This window comes from Dasypus novemcinctus, chromosome 18 (genome assembly GCF_030445035.2).
Source record: "Dasypus novemcinctus isolate mDasNov1 chromosome 18, mDasNov1.1.hap2, whole genome shotgun sequence".
Taxonomy (NCBI): domain Eukaryota; kingdom Metazoa; phylum Chordata; class Mammalia; order Cingulata; family Dasypodidae; genus Dasypus; species Dasypus novemcinctus.
Window position 1 is genome coordinate 37,692,734 of NC_080690.1, and position 22,277 is coordinate 37,715,010.

At 45.1% G+C, this 22,277-nt stretch overlaps 1 protein-coding gene across 4 annotated transcripts in view; it reads right to left on the minus strand.

Annotated features, from left to right (window-relative positions):
• The window catches only part of CHD9 (chromodomain helicase DNA binding protein 9), a 330,078-nt gene extending 318,893 nt beyond the window's left edge, over positions 1 to 11,185 (minus strand). The window contains exon 1 of one of the 4 annotated variants that reach the window (XM_058280018.2): positions 11,083 to 11,185. The gene's annotated coding sequence lies outside the window, so the exon portion shown is untranslated. The remainder of the gene's footprint in view (positions 1 to 11,082) is intronic. The other 3 variants (XM_058280021.2, XM_012523904.3, XM_058280026.1) reach the window with 3 other exon arrangements.
• Positions 11,186 to 22,277: the final 11,092 nt, after the last annotated feature.

A 22,277-nucleotide genomic window follows, 5' to 3' on the forward strand; every position in this document is an offset into this window, starting at 1 on the left:
GGGTTAGCGAGACTGTGGGCATGGGCAAGCTAGCTGTTCTCTCTCACCTGCACCTCTGGGTGGCTGTTTCTGCTTCAGGTGGCAACCTCTATGATCCTGGGGCTCCAAGAGTTCTCAGCATCACGTTCTGGGGAGATAACCAGGTGATCACGGGCCTTTGCTGGGTCCTTCAGCAGGGTATATTATGCTATACCCACTCCTATGACAGTAAGTGCAATCACTTGGACCCTTTTCCCCTATCACAGTGGGAGTGGGTGGGCAGGGGGACCTCACATTAGTGTAGGGACTCAAAGGTTTTTCACTCTGCATAAATGTCCATATACACTGTCCCTGAGACACTGACAGGATGGAGCAGTTTGACTCAACTACCCCTTTGGTGGCCTGTTTGCATTTCTTCATTTTTCAATATATCGGTAGCCTCAAAAAGTGGAAGTGGCCTAGAGTCTGCTTCCCAACCTCTGAGAAGTCCTGCCCAGTCAGGCTGCCCAGTTAGACCCCGTCAGCACCCAGGATATGGCCTTTCTGCTACTTCCTAAGTTTTGTTGAAATTTATCACATGCACAAACAAGACCACACAAGACCATGAGGAATCAGGTACACGCAGGTGAACAGAAAAGTGAACAAAGACGAGGACTGCTGAGAGCAAGGATGGTGTACCTTACTTCAGTGCTGGGTCTGAAGTGATGAGGGCTGGAAGGCCAGAGGGCGCTCTGCAGGACAGGGGAGGACCAAGGCTTCCTGCTTGGCTCTTGGGCTTGTCTAGAGGAAGTGGTGTTAAAGGCATGTTTGAGAGAATAAGGCTGCGCCCACGTGTGAATTGGAGGAGGTCCAGGTAGGTCATTTGTTTGGCTGAAGTGTAGTGATTGAGAGACAGAAGCAGGAGAACACTGGATTGCCCAAGAGATGAGGTGACACACGTGGGAAGATCTGCCTCGCCAGCCTGCCATCTTTGAAGGAAAGTCCCATCAAGGCCTTTTTGACCTTGATGTGTAACTTCCTGGAACCAGGGTCAGAAGGAACTTGAATGCAGACTAACAATAAAAATAACAGCCTCTATTTATAGAGGACTTTCCTCTATGTACCCTATTCAATAACCTTAGAAGGTAGTTTATAATATTAGCTCCATTTTTTTCATTTGGGAAAATAGAGGTTCGAGAGGTGAAGCAACTTGCTGAAGGCAACACACAGTCAGCAATTGGTGGAGCTGGGGTGTGAGCCCAGGCCCTCATGGGTTTGCATTTTAATTCAGTTATGGGTTCAACTGTGCCCCTCAAAAAGCTATGTTGAAGTCCAAAGCCCCAGAACCTCAAAATGTGGCCTTATGTGGAAATAGGGCTGTAGCTGCCTGATACAATTAGTTCAGATGAGGTCATGGAGGCACAGGGTGGGCCCCCAATCCAAAATGACTGATGTCCTCATTCAAAGAGGAGAGACACAGACACAGAGACACACAGGGAGAAGAAGGCCAGTGAAGACAGAGGCAGAGATTGGAGGGATGCTGCGCAGCCAAGGAATGCCTGGGGCCACCAAAAGCTGAAGAGACAAGGAAGGAGTCCCCTGGAGTCCCTGGGACCTGCCAACGCCTGGAATTTGGACTTTTAGGCCCCAGAACTGTGCGAGTATAAAATTTCAACCCACCTAGTTTGTGTTACTTTGTTAAGGCAGCTCTAGGAAACGAGCATAAATACATATAAGAAATGCCTCAGGAGCTACTTTGAAAACACAAATTTGGCTTCAAATGGTCTAAGCTGGAACAATTTGTGCAACAAAACAAAGAAGTATTGGGTTATAACCCATGGTATAATAAAAAATATTCATGAGACCATACTGACATAAATAAAAAGAAAAATTAATAAATGGGGGAGAAGCAACAAATCTCCAGTGCAAAAGGATTCCAAATAAATTATGTCAATACTCCACCCTAAAGAAGCATAACTCCCCGCTCCATATGAGTGGGCTATGCACAGTGATCTTTCAAATAGTGCGGCATGGACAAGGAGAAAAGATTACCATCACAGTGGAGAAGCCTGGCAGACACTCCTTCAGCCAGGTGATCAAGGTCAACACCAACAGTCATAAATCATGTCGATGAATTGATGTACTTACCCTTGCTATGAGGTGATGATAATGTTGCTTTACCTCTGTGGTCTTCCTCCCCAAAACCCATAACCCCAGTCTAATCATGTGAAAAACATCAGACAAATTCCAGTAGAGGGGTATTTTATCCCCATCTTGACCTCAAAACTATTCAAATAAGGAAAAGTCTGAGAAACTGTCACCGCCAAGAGGAGCCTAAGGAGACATGACGAGTAAACATAATGTGGTGTTGTGGATGGGCTCTTGGCCAGACAAAGGACATTAGGGGGAAACTAGGACAATCTGAATAAACTATGGACTTTGTGTTGATACTGATTTGTTAATTTAACAAACGAACCATAGTCATGTAAGGTGTTAGAAATAGGGGAAACCAATTGTGGGGTGAATGGGAACTCTCTGTATTATCTGCTCAAATTCTCTGAAAACTGAAAACTGTTCTAAAATAGATAAAGTCTATTTAAAAAATAAAACAGGGAAACGGACTTTGGCCCAGTGGTTAGGGCGTCCGTCTACCATATGGGAGGTCCGCGGTTCAAACCCCGGGCCTCCTTGACCCGTGTGGAGCTGGCCATGCGCAGTGCTGATGCGCGCAAGGAGTGCCTTGCCACGCAAGGGTGTCCCCCACGTGGGGGAGCCCCACGCGCAAGGAGTGCGCCCGTGAAGAAAGCCGCCCAGCGTGAAAAGAAAGTGCAGTCTGCCCAGGAATGGCGCCACCCACACTTCCCGTACCGCTGACGACAACAGAAGCGGACAAAGAAACAAGACGCAGCAAATAGACACCAAGAACAGACAACCAGGGGAGGGGGGGAAATTAAATAAATAAATAAATCTTTAAAAAATAAATAAATAATAAAACATATTCCTGGGCTGCAGCCCTCAGATGTACTGACCCTCTCATATGCATCAGGCAAGCGTAAAGGAGCTGTGAATGAAGAGGGTCCAAAAGGGTCCCCATTCTGTCCAGCTGACTAACTGAACAGAGAGAAACAGGGGTATAGCTATATCTGTAGGGAGGGAAGTCATGGACTACAAAAAACTGCATGTCTCTCCTCCATCAGACTCCCTGACATTAGGGACTGTGCCACTCTCATCAGACTGGCATCCTTTCTAGGATGAGAGCTGGGTCTCCCTTGTCAGACTGGGCTGCCCCAGAAAGCAAGGGCCACATTTCCTCTTGAGGGGCTCAAAGAGGCTTCCTTCAGCAGCCCCAGGTGCCACAGATTCTCCATAAGTGTTTTAGTTTTCTTTTAGGTAAGTCAAGGTTTGCTAGATGGATGCAAAGAGAGGTATGAACATAATGTAAAAAATTTGAAGGCTAGCAAAAGGTCTGCTTGCTGCAAAATAATAAGACTCCTAACTCTTTAGTTAAGCACAACTCATGCTTTGTTGGGTTTAGTGCTTTTTAGGCATCCTCTCCTGCCTCATCGTTCTCTAGAACGCCTTGTACCAGGTCCCAGTGGCCACAGCCCAGCGATAACAGCAATAACAGTTTTAAATTGTGATGCCGCCACTTCTCTAATGGAATAAAACCCAGGAGCCCCAGCAAACTGCTTCTTGTTTTCAAGTTGTTACAGGGCCGGTATAGAGTAAGTCACCCTAGAATGTGGGGGGAGTGTATTGGGAAAGGTAAACACAACGTCTGTGATTACTGAGCTGCAAAAGTCCTTAAGGATGGAACAGGATGTGTCTCTGGACAAAGCAGGAAGAGCAAGGCCCCGAAAATCAAATCAAGACCTGACCATGAAAAAAAAAAAAGGCCAATTGTATTAACGTAAGCTGAAGGCATAATAGGTAGAGAGACATGGTGATTTGTGCGGAGCCCAGAAAAAAACAGCACCAAAGAGCCAGTCTTTGAGAGTCTCTCATTTCCCACGTTGGCCACATTAGTGGGAGCACTGAAAAACAACTTGAACATTACAGGCAGCTCAAGGGTCTGGCCAGAGCTTCCTGGAACGCTCTCTGAACAAAGATCTTCAGGTTGGTCCAGGGTCTAATTGATTAGTCATGTCTACCACAAACACTGGAATGGAGAATTCGAACAGCAGCGCGGGTGCTGGCTGGACTCCTATATCCCTCAGAGGCTATAAATATCTTGGGCTGTCCTGCCTATTAAAGCCATTCATCTTGCTCACCTTACTTTGATTCCATGAATACCAACCTTCTAATTAGAACTTGGCATTGCACGTGAACTTTCCTACAGGGGAGAGAATATGCTGACAAGCTGACATCCAGGCTTCAGGTTGCTTCTCAGTTCCTTGTCCCATGGTGATTTAAGACATTTGTGGTCTGGCTTCCTCAGCAGTCCCCTGTGAGTTTGGTTAGGCTGTCCTTTTTAGCCTGAGTAGCTCCAAGTGCACTTAAGACACTCCATTTGCAGCCTGCAAAGTTTGAGGACCCACCAGACCCACCATGCTGACCTGGAGAGGTTCTCCTTGGGTGACCAACTTGCCTCCTTTTTCATTTTTCCATAAACTTTTTATTTTGAAATAATTTCAAACTTACAGGACAAATGCAAAAATAATACAAAACCCTGGGAAACGAATGTAGCTTCCCATGTACGAGGTCCTGGATTCAATCCCTGGTACCTCCTAAAAATAATAATTAACAGTACAAAAACCTATACAGAGAATTCCAACACAGGCCCCCACCCCCACTACCCAGACCCACCAATTTTAACATTTGCCACATTTGCCATATCATTCCATCACCCTATCTACCTACTTATCTACCAGTCCATCTATCTGTCTACATATTTTCTGAAGAGTAGGTTATATACATCGTGTTCCTTGAACACATAATACTTCTATGGGCATTTCCTAAAAACAAGGATATTTGCTTATGTAACAGCTCTGTGCTTAAGTACATAAGCTATCAAATGCAAGAACTTCAACACTGATATAAAGCTTACAGGCTGTATTTTGGTTTTTCATATGCCTAAGAATGTCTTTTTTAAAAAATTTAATTGTGGAAACAAATAGACAACATAAATTTTCCCATCTCAACCACTGCCCAGCATACAGTTCAATGGGCTTAAACATACTCAGAGTGTACGCTACTCTCACCACCACCTAGCCTCTCTCTTTGAAATCATCTTCTAGGGAAGCGGATATGGCTCAACTGATAGAGCGTCCACCTACCATATAGGAGGTCCAGGGTTTGAACTCAGGGACTCCTGGCCCGCGTGGTGAACTGGCCTACGCACAGTGCTGGTGTGCACAAGGAGTGCCATGCCACACAGGGGTGTCCCCCACGTAGGGGGGACCCATATGCAAGGAGTGCGCCACGCAAGGAGAGCCGTCCCGTGCAAAAAAAGCGCAGCCTGCCCAGGAGTGGCACTGGACACATGGAGAGCTGACGCAGCAAGATGACGCACCAAAAAGAGACACAGATTCCTGGTGCCACCCAGAATGCAAGCAGACACAGAAGAACACACAGTGAATGGACACAGAGAGCAGACAATAGAGGGGGGGAAGGGGAGAGAAATAAATAAAAAAAAGAAATCTTTAAACAAACAAACAAAAAGAAATCATCTTCTAGCTGTGCTTTGCCATGTCAATCACCCCAACCACAGTCATCTACCCTGAGCCCAGAATGAGTGAAGGGAGGCCTGAAAAAAGAAGTGCTATGGCAACAAAAATACCTATAAATTCTGTTGAATGAAAAAGAATAATGAAGAAGGAAGCCCTGAGCTTGGGAGAAGACACCAAGAACACCTACTAGAGAATTCGCAGAAGGAACTGGCAGAGCAGGGAAGATTCAGGAGAGCTCACTGGCTCCCTGTCTTCAAAAAGCTGAAGGGCCGTGGTGATGAAAAAGGGACAGATTTGTTCTCTGGGGCTCCAGAGTCAAGAACCACAACCAAGGGGTGGAAGATACAGGAAGACAGGTTACAGCTTACAGCTCGATAAAAAAGAGGAACCTTTTAAGACCGTTTTCCTCTAACTTCAGTTATTTGAGTATCACTGTCACTTTTTTTCCCCTTTTGCCAAATTTGTGAGAAGCAATGTAATACATGGAGACAGACCACCTGGGTTCATCTTTCAGTTCTGTCTCTTACCAGCTGTGTAACTTTGGGCAAGTTACTTAACTTCCCTCTGCCTGCTTCCTGGGCTGGTAAAAGGGGGCTAATAATAGTACTTACCCCAAAGAATACTTAACTCATATAATTGTGGTGAGGATTGAGTTATACATGTAAAGTGTTCAAAATATAAAATCTTCAGCACACAGTAAGTACTCAGTAAGCAGAGATTATTGTTATATTTTATTATATTCTTGTGCTGCCTATACCATTATTTATTTAATATTTTTCTTTAAATAGAAACGTTATTGATATTCACTTAGTCATCAGGAAACTTAATATACTGTAAATGCAAAGCCAGGAGTAACACTTGCCACATACAGGTGAAAACATAAAACAAAACAATGTATTAAATTGTAGCTAGCTACTGTTGCCTGATAACTGCCCTGAATCTGAAGCCAGCTCTCTTAAATGAAAAGAGAGAGGAGCAACTGTTACAAAAACATTCTAGCTCTTCACTGAGACTTCTTTTGTTGACTGTAGTCAGAAGGAAAAGAGTGCCTGATCTGGGCAGAGAGCAGCAGGAGGGTGCTGGTGAGGTCAGTAGGGCACCATCAAAGAGATGGTTTGAAACAAGGAATAACTTTCCTGTGCTGAGACTTCACTGTTCTTTAGCTCCAAGTCTCTGTACCAGTTAAATCCCCTTACAGGGCCCCAGTGGCATGAGGAGCCCTATTCAGAAAGCAGAGTCTGGATTTTTTTTTCGGGTAGCAGATACTGCTGGAGCCCCACCTGGAGGTCACCTGCGGATGCTTTCCAGATGCACTGGTGGTTTCTCACTTTTTTCTGTTTGGACTCGTGTTCCGGCCACACAGTGTGCAGGGCCCAGGACAGGGCATAAGCGCCAGGGAGTGATGGGCTCGAAACAACCCTCAACCAATGAGGGCCAGGCTTTTGGGATAAACACTCCAGCTTCCTTGCCCCTTGGCGAGACACTTCTGAGATGTGCTCTCCACGGCCTTTCTAAGGTTCCTGGTGGGACTGAGCCTCAGTTGCCCTTGTGGTAACCCACTCATCAAGATACCTTCCCAGACTTTTCTCCCTTCCCTGCTCACTTCATTCTCTCACTGGGCTTCCTGGGGTCACCTCCCACTAAATTCCTGGCTCCTAATTCCTAGTCTTGTGATTGCTGTTGGGGAAACCCCAACTATGGCAGTTTAAACGTCTGACAATGAGATGAGTCACCAAGTGAGACATGGGGGCATTCAAGGAATGGTTGAGACTGTTCAATGGAGATTCATGGGTCAGGCAAAGATTCTAGATCAGGGCTCAGCAAACTACAGTCCATAGGCCACATTGCCTATATTTTGAATGGCTATGAGCTAAGAATTGATTTCCCATTTTTAAACAGTTGCAAAGAATCAACAGAAGAATATTGTGTGACACATAAAAAGTATGTTAAATCTGTGCCCAGAAATAAAGTTTTTTTGGAACAAATCTGCACTCATTCTTTTATCATATCATCTATGGCTGCTTTCAAGTTCCAATGGCAGGGAAGTGGATATGGCTCAATGGATAGAGCTGCCATCTACCGTATAGGAGGTCCAGGGTTTGATACCCAGGGTCTCTTGGCCCATGTGGCGAGCTGACCCATGTGGAGTGCTGCCATGTGCAAGAAGTGTCGCCCCAGACAGGGGTGCCCCTCGCGCAAGGAGTGGCCCCCATGCATGGAGTGCAGCCCTGTGCAGGACAGACCGCCCAGGAGTGGAGCCGCCCACACAGAGAGCTGACACAGCAAGATGACGCAACAAAAAAGAGACACAGAGGAGAGACAATATGAAATGCAGCACTAGGGAGCTGAGGTAGAGCAAGAGAATAATCACCTCTTTTCCACTCTGGAAGGTTCCAGGATGGGTTCCCAGAGCCGCCTAATGAGAATAAACAGACACAGAAGAACACACAGCGAATGGACACAGAGAGCAGACAATGGAGAGGGAGGGGGGAGAAATAAGGGGGGGAAAAAGTTCAAATGGCAGAGTTCTGTAGCCACGACAAAGACCATAGGGTCCACAAAGCCCAAGATATTTATTATCTGTCCCTTTACAGAAAAAGTTCACTGACCTCTGTGTCAGATCATTATCCTACAGAGACAAGAGATAGGTTGAGGCCTGGCTGCCCTGTGGACGGGAGGCCCCATGTGGGACCTAGTATGCAGGGGGCAGTTTGTCTTGGGCCTTCAGCGTCTTTGTGAGCACCCTCATTTCTCCTTCTGCCTTATGCAACTGTTGGGTTGAAATGTGTCCCTCCCCCTCCCCTTCCCCAAAGACATGTTCAGGTTGTAATCCCCAGTCTTGTGAATGTGACTTAATTTGAAAATAGGGTCTCTGAAGATGTTATCAGTTAAGACTAAGTAAAACAGAATGACAGGGCCCTAATCTAATATGACCAGAGTCCTTATAAGAAGAGGAAATAAGGGCAGAGAGACACACACAGGGGAGAACGCACATGACAGTGGAGGCAGAGTTTGAAACCCAAGGACTGCCGGCAAACACCAGAAGCCAGGAGGAGGCAGGCAACAGATTCCCCCTTGGAGCTTTTGGGGGAGCGTGGCCCTGCTGACACCTTGACTTTGGACTTCTGGCCTCCAGAACTGAGAGACAATACATTTCTGCTATTTTAAGCCACTGAGTACATAGTCTTTTTTTTTTTTAACACAGCAGCCCTAGAAAACCAAGCCAGCAGATATCTAGCACTCTCTCACTAAGGCAGTCACATCTGTATGCCAGGAATATTTTTATTTTTAAGAGGACCATGAGACTTTTTGTTTCCCACATTCTGCCCACTGTTCTGGCTAGTTTCACCCAGGCTTAATGGCTGTTGTCACCACTTGGTTCCTCTGCAAACCCAATGCATCCCCCAGCCCAGGGCTGTCTCTGATTCAGTTATCCAAGAGCAGGCACAACACTGGATTAAGACTGGGGGTGGCCTTTGGGCAAGTCATTTAACTTCCAGGGACATCAACCTACCTGTCAAAAGGGCGAACAATCCTGCTTATCAGATGAAATGAGAGCTGCCCACAAAACACAGTGCCACGTGGCCCAGGGCTTTCTCTCCAGCACTTTACCGCACCTCTGCTCCCCACACATCGGCTCCCTTTCATCTCTCTGACCTTGCCACGCCCTTGGCTGTCCCCAGGCCTTTGCACACACTGTTCTTTTCACCTGAAAACACTTCTTCAACGCATCCCCTGCCTGGCTGCTTCTCAGCCTTTCTGACTCTTGGTCCAAGGCAGGCACCTTCCCTATTCCTTGGTCTTCTCTGGGCTCAATTCTCCCACTGCACCTGCAATTACTCTCACTCTGTAGTGTGTGAGCTGCCTGAGGGCTGGATTGCTTCAGTCTCACCGTTTTATCTCTGGCATCTGGAAAACTGCCTGGCATCAAAGTAGGCTCTCAGTAATCAATATTTTAATTTTTTATTTTGAAATAATTTCAAACTTACAGAAAAGTTGCCAAAATAATACAAAACCCGCACAGAGAACTCCAGCATACCCTCCACCCAATCATAAGTATTTTTTGAATGAACGAATGAGCCGATACCAAAAGTGCTTTTTTCAAAGGAGTGATCGCTAGTGTTGATGGCGCATGCAGCACGTGCCCGCCCATGCTAAGTGCTTTCTCTATATTCTCTCAATTGACAAGGGGAACAGCACAGAGTATTGTACTTTGCACGTGGGCTCTGGTGTCAGACTGCCTGGTTCCAAATACAGAGTCTACTTGTTAGTTTTATAACCCTGAGCAAGTACCGTAGCCTCTGAGCCTCAGCTTCCTCATCTGTCAAATGGGATAATTCACACTCCCAGGTTCTGGTGAGGTATTGGTGTGGCCATGCACAAAAAGCACTTGCCATGTGCCTGGCAAAGAGTAAACCCTTAATAAACATTAGCTTCCGTTGTTAAAAATTTCCACAGCAACCCTAAGAGTTTTATACCATCATACCAGTTCCACAGAAGAGGAAATCGAGGCTGAGGATGTTTAAATGAGTTGTCACGGGTCACACATAAGGAAGGGGTAGCTGTGGGGACCTCAAGTCCACTCTGGCCAGCACTCTGCTGCTATATAAATATAAGGAGTCATTTTCTAATAGTTAGGAGGGCTCTGACTCCACCTGCTCAGCTTCTTTCACGTGAAAGATGGGGGCAGCTCCCCACAGAGTCCTGAACTTCTCTGAGATCAGGGTGAGGTCTGCAGGAGTTTTCTCTCTTGAATTCGGGTCTTTCAGTTTCCCACCCAATTGCAAGTTCAACCGTTTCAGAACCAGCCCTAATAAGGTTTGTGATCTTGGGCTTGACAGCTCAAAGGTAGAGTATTCCCTACTTAAAAGACACATTTTAAACGGGGGGGTGGGGAGGAGGAAATCGGCATTTCAGGCTGTACCAAGTTCCCCAGCTTTTTTCCAACCCTTTAGATCAGGGGTCCTCAAAAACTTGGCTGCAAGACGGAATCTTCTACGTAACTTTAAAATATCTGGATGCCCACGGTCCAACCCAGACCAATTACATCTCTAGGGGCGGGACTCGGGCACTAGCATTTTTTAACGTTCCCCAAGTGATCCCACTGCGCAGCCAAGTTTGAGAAGTGGCACGTTGGATTGATCAGCACTCAGCTCCAACCCTGAAACTCCTTTTCTCCTTTTAGGACTGGCTGTTTGGAGATTTGGGCACACTTCCCCCGGAGACATGCACCAGCGGGGGATATTTGCGTGCGCACTTCCCTTGATGTTCTGCTCTGCCCTTAGGCCCAGCTTGGAGACAGCGGGTCTCCGGGTCCCTGAGGCAACAACACGCGTGGCTGCTCCGACCGCTCCAGTTACCTCTCTACAGACCGCAAGCGGGGCTCGGCCGCCGCCACGCCGCCCACCCCAACCTCAGAGGAGCGCAGGAAACGCCCAGGGCTCGGGAATCCTACCTTGGCTGTCGGCTCTGCCCTCCAGTCGCCGGAATCCTGGGACTCAGGCTGGAGCAGGCGCCGGGCTCTGCCGCCGCTTCGGCCTGCGCCTGCGAGGCGCCCATTAGAACGCAGCGCCACCTAGTGGGCGCGGGGGCAGCGGCGCGGGCCCCGCGGCTGGGCGGTAGGAGCTGAGTAGGGGCGGAAATGCAAGTAGGACTTCCCACGTGGGCGGTTTTCCACCACGCCGAGGGCCCCGAGCCCCGAGCGCAAATCCCAGCACCCGAGCCGTGAACTCGCTGAACTTTCGCTAGGGGGCAGGGAGGGACAGCCAGGCCCTGGCTACTGGCCTGGGATCCATCCTGGAATTTTCCTGGCTGGGTTCAGGGATCTTTTCTTTTATCCAACAGCTCTCAATGCACTCCAATTTGGCATAGCCTCTCCTTTAAATACGCTGGTAGTATCAAAAGATGCGAAGGACTGGGTTTCTCTCAAGCCTACCACAACCATTCTTCCTGCCACCCCTACCCCCTAACCCCCACCTTACCCTGTACTCTGATCTCTCCTCTCCCTTCAGAGGCACTTTATTAAACATCATTCTGTGTCACACTCTGCCTGTGGTGGGGGGACACAGTCATGACCCTCAGGCGTCGGCTCCCTGAGGAGGTATTATTTCTCAGTGGGGTGCCATTAGCATTTCTTTGGGTGAGGCTGTCCTGTCCTAGGACTTTGAGCATCCCGATTCCCTAGCACTAAATGCCAGTAGCTCCCCTTAGTCAGTGTGTCAACCAAAAGCACCCCTACCTATTCCAGTTGGGTTCTGGGGTGGAGAGAACTGCCCTAGGTTGAGAACCTATTAACTGATAATTAAGATCAGGTAGCACTTAATGACAGTCTCTCAGGGCCCTGGGGACCCCGCATCACTTCCCTCTCCTGAGGCTTCCAGTATTGTTTTTAATTTTTGAAAGGAAGACATGCAAAAACAGGGTTACAAAAGTGTGCCCACATTCATTTATTTCTTCATTCAACAAATGTTAAGTGAGTACTTACTCCATATCAGGCAACTTTCTACAAACCAGGGATACAACAAAGAACAAAACACAAACACCCCTGCCATTGTGGAGCTTGTGGAGCTCACATTTAATGTAACAAATGAACTGCAGTGACAAATGTTACATAAATGCACTGCAGTATAATTGAGTCGTCACAAGATATGTATAGGACTTGTAAAGAAAATCTCAATTTGTAGGGTCCTAAAGGTAGAGTGGCCTCTTTCTCTCACGCACTCATCGTGGAGGCACCAGGCACGGCCTCAACATGCAGAACCACGCTGGTGAGTTTGTGGACCTCTATGTGACACTAAAGTTGTCCACCAGCAACCACATTATCAGTGCCAAGGACCATACGTCCATCCAGATGAACGTGGCCGAAGTGGACAAGGTCACAGGCAAGTTCAATGCCAGTTTAAAACCTGTACTGTCTGTGGGGCCATTCGTGGGATGGGTGAATCAGATGACTCCATTCTCCCACTGGCCAAAGCTGATGGCATTTTCTCAAAGACCTGACAAGAGCTATGGATGTGGAATATTTGCCATAAATAAAGAGTAACACCCCCCCCTCCCAAAAAAAAGGTGGAGTGGCCTGACAATGGATACAACTTTTACAAAGTTATATGGAGAATGTCTTCATTTAATCCTGGCTGTGATGACATTTGGGGATAAAGTCACCAGTCAAAATTTGAGGTGCTTTGTGACCATGAGGCCTGGGACAAATACTCCCCCTGCCCCCAAATGCACACACTCTGTGATGGTCCTAGTGCAGCAAGTACTTAATCTCTGGCCTCTGTGTCCTGATGTAACCTGGGCAAAAATGAACATCAAGGGCAGAGGAGGAGCAGGTATCACCTGTGGGCAGTGCCTGGAAGGGCAAGAGATGGGGGTGTCACTGACAGGGCCCATCTCCAGCCTACTCACCACATGCTGGTGCCCTGGTGAAGGTGAATCAGTCAGAGCAGTGCTGACAGCCCATGGCGAGTACCCATTGGCAGGTACTCTTCCTACTCTTTCACTTTACAGTGTCTTTGAGTCACTTCTAGGAGGCCCTTGCTCTAATCCTTGCAATAGCTCCCCTCTTCTCCACTGCACCCCAAAGCATGCCTGGGAAAAGTCCTAGATTGTAACCCCTGGGATTCTGGTGTCTGGCATCACCTGATGAAGCTGAAGTCTTCCTAATGACAGTCTCCTCTGAATTCACCTAGCATTTTTTCTCATTCCACTAGTCAAAGTGTTTTAGAAACCGCATAGTAATCAGGGCTATCTTCCTCATGGGCTGGGATCTCTTTGAACGACAGAGGGGGCATTAATAAGTATTTATAAGGTATTGGGCATAAAGAATTTTTGATGGACTATTTTGTGTAATCCTCACAATAATCCTATGAAATAGGCACTACTCTGGTTTTTTCCCATGCTATAGATGAGGAAACTGAGGCTCGTTGTGTTTAGTTATTTGCCCTAGGTGGAAGAGTTAGCAAGTGGTGTGGTCTGCCTTCAGATCACTTGTCCCAGAGCATGTCACTACTGTTTATTTTTTTCTTAAATGTGCTATTTTGAGAAAATTTCAAACTTACAGGATAGTTGCAAAAATAACACAAACCCCATGCAGAGACCTCCAGCATACTCCTCACCCCCATCCCTGATACCCATATCCACCAATGTTAACATTTCCCACATTTGCTGTACCATTCTGTCAGTCCATCTCTCTGTTTATCTATCTTTTTTCTGTACATAGCAAAATAGGTTGCATACATCACACTCCTTACACATACTTCCATAAACATTTCCTAAGAACAAGGATATTCACTTATGTAACCACCTTAAATACAAATAAAGTTCAAGCACTTTATGTTACTATAAAGCTTTTAGTTTATATTCCAAATTTTCGTATGTCTTAGTAGTGTCCTTTTCTCCTCCATTACGAGATCCAGTCCAGGATCATATACTTAATTGTCTCATTTGTTGTTCTTTTCTTTTTTTTTTAAAGATTTATTTATTTATCTTCCCTTCGCCCCCGCCCTCGCCCCAGTTGTCTGCTCTCTGTGTCCATTTGCTGTGTGTTCTTCTTTGTCTGCTTCTGTTGTGGTCAGCAGCACTGGAATCTCTCTTTTTTTGTTGTGTCATCTTGCTGTGTCAGCTCTCTGTGTGTGCGGCGCCATTCCTGGGCAGGCTGCACTTTCTTACGTGCTGGGCAGCTCTCCTTACGGGGTGCACTCCTTGCGCGTGGGGCTCCCCTACACGGGGGACACCCCTGTGTGGCATGGCACTCGTTGTGCACATCAGCATTGTTCGTGGGCCAGTTCCACACAGGTCAAGGAGGCCCGGGGTTTGAACCGTGGACCTCCCATGTGGTAGATGGATGCCCTAACCACTGGGCCAAGTCCGCCATCCGTTCTTTTCTTTTTAAATTGTGGAAACATATATACAACATAAACTTTCCTATCTCAATTACTCCCAAGCATACTGGCCAGTGGGATTTATTGCATTCACAATTTCACTACTGTTTATTGAACAGCTGCTCTGTGCTAGGCTGTATGTGCTTTATGTATGAGACAGAATGAAGCACTCTCTTTTCTATCCCTCTTGTTCTCTTGTTCTTTCCCATCCTTTCCTTCAAAGAGAGGATTTGGTTTGTTTCATTTTGTTCTAAAAATAAATTCATAAAGCTATGTCATGAGACATGCACTATTTTACTAGAAAAGGGCTTATTTATTACCTTCTAGAGTGACACTTCTTTAAAGAGGGTGACGATCCTCTCTTGTCCAAAGTGGATAGAGCTAGAAACGGGGGCCCCAGGGCCATGGGCAGGGTGGTGTTGGGACCCTGGCAGGAGTAGTAGAGAAAGAAGGAGGCAGGGATGCTAAGGAGCCCAGTGGGCAAGTGTTTTGGGCATCCACCCCAGGCAGGACACTGGTGCTGTGAAGTTGAACATTTGGACTAAATGGCAACTTGACACAAACATCTTTGGGGGTAATAGGGGGCAGGAGTGAGAAGGGACACTTTCTAGTTATAGATTATACCTGCAAAACCTGCCAAGTTTGGGGTGTTTGGGGTGTAAGAGTGGGATGGCAGAAATGCTGTCTCATCTACTCTTCCCCCAAGTCCCAGGAAACAGTTATTAGCTGGAACTTACAGATGAGTAAACTGAGAGTCAGAGAGGTTAAGCAACTTGTTGAAAGCCATTCAGCATTACACTGAAGAGTTGGTCTTCAGCCTTAGGTTCCTTTCATACTGAAACTGATGCTTCCACCATGACAGTTACCTGCCTTCCCATAAATGAGTGATGAACTAAACTCCTAGGGGGTATCCGTAGTTCTTCATTTTGGCCACGGTATCCTTCCCTCCTCCACCAGCTAATATCCTGTTCATCCTTCCAGGCCCAGCTCAAACATGGCCTGCTCTAGGGTGTTCTCCCCTGTTCTCTATTCATAGAGTGACCCATCCGTGTTTTAAAGTACTCAGCGCATTCTGCCTCAGGGTAAAATCACTTATGAAGAGGTTGGCTCCCCCCGCAGATTCTATGCCCTTTGAGAGCAAGAGCCGTATGGGTTGTGCTAGATGTCTTCTATTGGGTCCTCCAGATCTAATTCCATTCTTTTCCACCCTGCTTTGTGCCCTGGGAGGCTGACCTAAAGAGGCAATAGCAAAGACTTCTATGTCTTCTGGTTTCTTTCTTTCTTTCTTTTTTTTTAACTTTATTTTGTACTTTTAATAATTGAAAATATAAAGAATTAAAAACTAAAAGGAAAACATAGTTGAATAAAAACATACATTTCTCAATTAAATGTACTGGATACCTATCCTTTTTTTTTTTTTGAATTGTACAATATGTTATACAATATATTTGGTTCATAGTAGTACAATCATAATGCATTACATAATGTCCTCCAGGTTCATCCATGTTGTCATATGCTCTACGACTTCTTTTCTTCTTACAGCTGCATGATATTACATCGTGTGAATACACCACAATTTGTTTACTCATTCATTTGTTGATGGACACCTGGGTTGTTTCCAACTTTTGGCAATCATGAATAATGTCGCCATGAACATCAATGTGTGGTCCTCTGGCGGTTTCAAGTTGTCTTTGGCTGGTGGAAGCCTTAGGAAACACCAGAGGGAGGCAGGAGAGGGAGGCTGGTGTGCTTATGCCCCAAGCTCCTTCTCTGCAGGTGCCTTGGGCTGGCCACTCCCCTGACCTACAGTTGTTGCTATAAGGTGGCTCTCGGCCCTCTATCTGCAGGTCCAAGCCAGGGTGGTAGTAGTCAGGCACTTTAATCTCACACTCTAAGACTCTGTAAACTGCACACACCCAGAATGGAACCTTGTATCACGGGGTTCAACAAACTGTTCATGAATGAAGTTAAAAGCAGGGGGTTTTTTCATTTAATTTTTAATTTTCTTTTCTTTTATTTGTTTAGAAGCAGGAGAGAAAGGATTTTTTAAAAGGAGTTACTGTGAATTGAACTCAGGACCTTGTACATGGGAAGCAGGTGCTCAATCACTGAGCTACACTGCGGCGGCTTGCTCGGTCGGTAGAGGTGGGGTCTGGCTGCGGACGAGGGGTCGGTCCAGCTCTGGACGAGGGGTCGGTCCCGCTTGGGACGAGGGGTCGGTCCCACTTGGGACGAGGGGTCGGTCCGGCAGCAGACGAGGGATCGGTCTCACAAGGGGTTGCGCGGTTCGGCTGACGGGGTTGCCCAGCGAAGCCGGCGACGAAGGGGTCGCCCGGAGAAGCAGGTGACCAAGGGGTCGCCCGGAGAAGCAGGCGACGAACTGGGGACAAGGGAGGCCAGGCCCTTGTCGGGGGCTCTCAGGACTGGAGGGTCGCACGGCAGAAGAACTACCGCGGAGACAAGGTAAACACGCAAGTCCACTTTATTGAGGGAGAGGCAACAGTTTTATAGGGGCTGGGGAAGGCTGATTGGTCAAAGCCACGCCCTGTTCTGATTGGTTGCCGGTGAAAGGTCAGTGGGCGGTACTGGACGGGGGAGGGGTGGTGGTTAGGGATTGGCTGTCGCTGTTGCTGGGGGAAGGGGCAGGGTTTAGGGATTGGTGGCTGCTGTTGCTGGGGTGGAGGGCAGACTTGAGTTTCCCGCCCACGCCTGGCTGTTGCTGCTGTCGGGGGGAGGGAAAAGGGCAGACTGGATTTTTCCGCCCACGCCTGGCTGTTGCTGCTGTCAGGGGAGGGGAAAAGGGCAGACTGGAATTTTCCGCCCTGCGCCTGCGCAGGGAGAAAGAGGAAGAAGGGTGCCGCCCTACAGGCATCGTGTGGCGCCATCCGGGAGGAGGGGCGGCCGCGGAAGCATGGCTGCCGAGAAGGGGAGACCCAAGGGCACTCTGCGCCCATGCCGAGCTCCCTTCAGGGGTGGCAGTGAGTCCGACCAGCCACTCTATTATGGGGGCAGCGGCTTGGCCTGCCGCGGCTGCTCCCCCGCCAGGCCAGCAAACCACACCTCAGCCCGAGGGGTGACCGCACTACACCTACTTCCTGGGAAAGGATCTTAAATGGCTTTGAGAACTAGGATCAGATGACAAGAAAGTCCCTAGGCTACTGACAAACAGATTTTTGTTTTTTAAAAAAAAATATTTTTTATTAGAGAAGTTGTGAGCTTACAAAACAGTCATGCATAGCATGCAGAATCCCCATACATCAGCCCACCACCCACACCTTGCATTGTTATGGAACATTTGTTACAGATTATGAAAGAACATCAAAATATTGCTACTAGCTATGGTCCATGGCTTACATTTGGTGTATTTTTTCCATACACCCCCCTATTATTAACATCATGTTTTAGTATTGTACATTTGTTACATAGTTTATGAGAGATCACTTTCATATTTGTACTGTTAACCATCATCCAACACATGGTTCACTGTGTTGTACAGTCCCACGCTTTGCACAGACCATGCGAAGTGTATACTCGGTGGCTCTCAATTTCATCAGAGTTGTACAGTCATCACCACAGTAAATTTTTTGTACATTTTCCTTAGTCCAAAGGCAAAAACTCTATACCCCCTATTACTGACACTTAGCATTGATAATAGTACCTTCTTTGACATTGATGCAAGAATATTACAATATTGCTGTTAACTATAGTCACAAGTTACATTAGTTATATTTTTTTCATGCATTCCCATATTCTTACCACTTTATAATAGTGATATACATTTGTTCTAGTTTATTAGCAGAACATTCTTGTATTTGCACTATTAACCACAATCCTCATCCACCTCCAGGTTCACACTTTTACAGTCAAGCTAATAAAAAAATTCTGCATACATTAAGCATCAGTACCCTTTCTCAGACCTTATCCTAACTCTTAAGAACCTATACTCTAGGTTTTAACTCCTTTGTTTATTTTTCATGTTTAGTTCATATTAGCGAGACCAGACAATATTTGTCCTTTTGAGTCTGGCTTATTTTACTCAGCAAAATGTCCTCACGTTTCATCCATGTTGTCATATGTGTCCCAATTTCAATTCTTCTTATAGCAGCATAGTATTCCACCATATGTACATACCATATTTTGTTTATCTATTCATCAGTTGATGGACACTTGGTTTGTTTCCATCTTTGGCAATTGTGAATAATGCTGCTATGAACATTGGGGTGGAAATGTCTGTTCACATCCCTGCTTTCAGTTCTTCTGGATATTTTCCCATTAAAGGGATTGTTGGATTATATGGCAGTTTTATATTCAGCTTCCTGAGGAACTACCAAACTGTATTCCACAGAGGCTGTACCATTTTACACTCCCACCAACAGTGAAGGAGGGATCTTATTTCTTCACATCCTCTCCAATACTTGTAGTTTTCTGTCTTTTTAATAATGGCCATTCTGATAAGTGTGAAATGATATCTCATTGTAGTTTTGACTTGCATTTCCCTAATCATTAACGATGTTGAGCATTTTTTTCATGTGGTTTTTTTTTTTTTGCCATTTATATTTCTTCTTTGGATAAATGTCTATTCAAATCTTTTGCCCATTTTTTTTTCATACATATATTTTTTATTGAAGTATATCATTCATACATGAACACACATAAACAGTAAGTGTATAGTGAAGATTGTGAACTTACAAAATAAATATACATAATATCACACAACAGTCTCATACATCACCCCTCCACCAACTCTTTGCATTGGTGTGAAACATTTGTTACAAACTATGCAAGAGCATTGTCCAAATATTACTACCAAGTATATTCTTTATCTTACATTTTGTGTATTTTTCCCCAAACCCATACTATTTTTTAAAAATGTGTTTTTGTTGCAGATATTGTGAACTTGCAAACCAATCATACAGATGTGTAGATTTCCCATACAATTCCACACCCTGGTGGAACATTTGTTACAGATTATGAGATAATATCATCAGACTATTACCACCAATCATGGTCCATAGCATACATTTGGCACACTTTTTTCCATATACCTCCAGTATCAACACAGGACAGCTTGGCATTGATGCAAGAATATTATAGTATTGCTGTTAACCACAGTCTATAGGTCACACCAATTGTAGTTTTCCCATGTTTCTCCATATTCCCATCACTCTGCAATAGTGATGTACATCTGCTCTAGCTAACAGAAGGACTCTCTTGCATTTGTACCCTTAACCACAATTCTCAACCACCTCTGAGTTCACTGTGTTATTCAGTCCCTAGATTATTCTTTAGCTTTCTTTCTATTGACATTTACTTCCCCAGACTACATTTTTCAGTCACAGTCCCATTTATAAACCAGTCGTTACTCCCTATAATGTGTTACTATCAACTTTATCCATCTCTACACTTTTAAGTTAATTAAAACTTCTACATACATTAAGCATCCACAGTTCTTCTAAACCATCCTCTTATCTCCTTGTAACCTATACTCTAGGTTTTAATTCCATGTGTTTATTATTTGTATTAAGTTCATATTAATGAGACCAGACAATATTGTCCTTTTGTGTCTGGCTTGCTTCATTTAGTATAATGTCTTCAAGACTCATCCATGTTATCACATATGTTCCAACTTCATTTCTTCTTATTGCAGCATAGTATTCCATAGTACATGTATACCACATTTTGTTTATCCATTCACTGGTGAATGGACACTTGGGTTGTTTCCATCTTTTGGCAATTGTGAACAACACCACTATGAACATTGGTGTGCAGGTGTCTGTTCGTGTAATAGTTTTTAGTTCTTCTGCATATATTCCTAGTAGAGGAATTGCTGGATCCTATGGCAGTTCTATATTTAGTTTCCTGAGGAACTGCCAAACTGTCTTCCACAGAGGCTGCACCATTTTACACTCCCACCAACAGTGAAGGAGGATTCTTATTTCTTCACATCCTCTCCAATACTTGTAGTTTCCTGTCTTTTTAATAAAGGCCATTCAATTGGTGTTAGATGATATCTCATTGTTTTAATTTGCATTTCCCTAATAGCTAGTGATATGGAACATTTTTTCATATGCTTTTTGGCCATTTGTATATCCTCTTTGGAGAAATGTCTATTTAAATCTTTTGCCCATTTTTAAATTGGATTGCTTGCTCTTTTATTGTTGAATTGTATGATCTCTTTATATAGAACAGAAATCAAAAGCTTATTGGATAAGTGGTTTCCAAATATTTTCTCCCATTGACTGGGCTGCCTTTTCACTTCTTGATGAAGTCCTTTGAATCACAGAAATGTTTAAGTTTGAGGAGGTCCCTTTTATCCATGTTTTCTTTTGTTGTTCATGCTTTTGGTGTAAGGTTTAAGAATCCACTATCTACCACCAGGTCTTGAAGATGTTTCCCTACATTTTCTTCTAGGAGCTTTATTGTACTTCCTCTTATATTTAGGTCTTTAATCCATTTTGAGTTAATTTTTGTATAAGGTGTGAGGTAGGGGTCTCTTTCTTTCTTTTGGCTATGGATATCCTGTTCTCCCAACACCATTTGTTGAATAAACAGTTCTGCCCCATCTGGGAGGGCTTGACAGGCTTGTCAAAAATCACTTCGCCATAGATGTGAGGGTCTATTTCTGAACCATCAATTCGGTTCCATTGGTCTATGTGTCTATCTTTATACCAATACCATGCTGTTTTTACCACTGTAGCTAGATAGAAATATGATTGAAAGTCTGGAAGTGAGAGTCCTCCAATTTCACTTTTCCTTTTTAAGATGTTTCTAGCTATTTGGGGCCTCTTACCCTTCTAGATAAATTTGATAATTGTGTTTTCTATTTGCTTTAAAAATGCTGGTGGGATTTTTATTGGGATTGCATTAAATCTGTATATCAATTTGGGTAGAATTGACATCTTAATGATATTTGGTCTTCCAATCCATGAGCATGGAATGTTCTTCCAATTATTTAGGTATTTTTAAATTTCTTTTAGCAATGCATTATAGTTTTCTGAATACAAGTGCTTTGCATCCTTGGTTAAGTTTATTCCTAAATATTTGATTCTTTTAGTTGCTGTTGTAAATGGAATTTTTTTCCTGATTTCCTCCTCAGATTGTGCATTATTAGTGCATAGAAACACCACTGATTTTTGCATATTGATCGTGTATCCTGACACTCTACTAAAATCATTTATTAACTCCAGCAGCTTTGTTATAGATTTTTTGGGATTTTCTTTTGCCCATTTTTAAAATTGGGTCATTTGTCTTTTTATTGTTGAGTTGTAACATCTCTTTATATGTCATGGACATTAAACCCTTATTGGATATGTGATTGCCAAATATTTTCTCCCATTGAGTCAGCTGCCTTTTCATCCTTTTGACAAAGTCCTGTGATCAAAGAGTTGTTGTTTTTTAGTGGTAGACTTTTTTTTAAAGATTTATTTATTTACTTTATTTTTCTTTATTTATCTGGTCTCCCCCAGATGGTTCTCTCATCTGTCTGCTCATTGTTCACCTTCTCCAGGAGGCACTGGGAACCAAACCTGGGACCTCCCACATGAGATGCAAGTGCCCAGCAGCCTGAGCCCCATCTGCTCCTTGTGGGCTGCAGCATCTGCTGGCTTGTGGCATCTACTCATTGCAGGGAGTGGGGGATTGGAGGGGGGAGTGGAGTCTAGCTCATCACAGCAGGAGCACTTCTGCTTATCTTCCTTAGGAGGTACAGGGACCAGAACCTGGGACCTCCCATGTGGTAGGCAGGCACCTAGCTTGTTGAGCCACATCT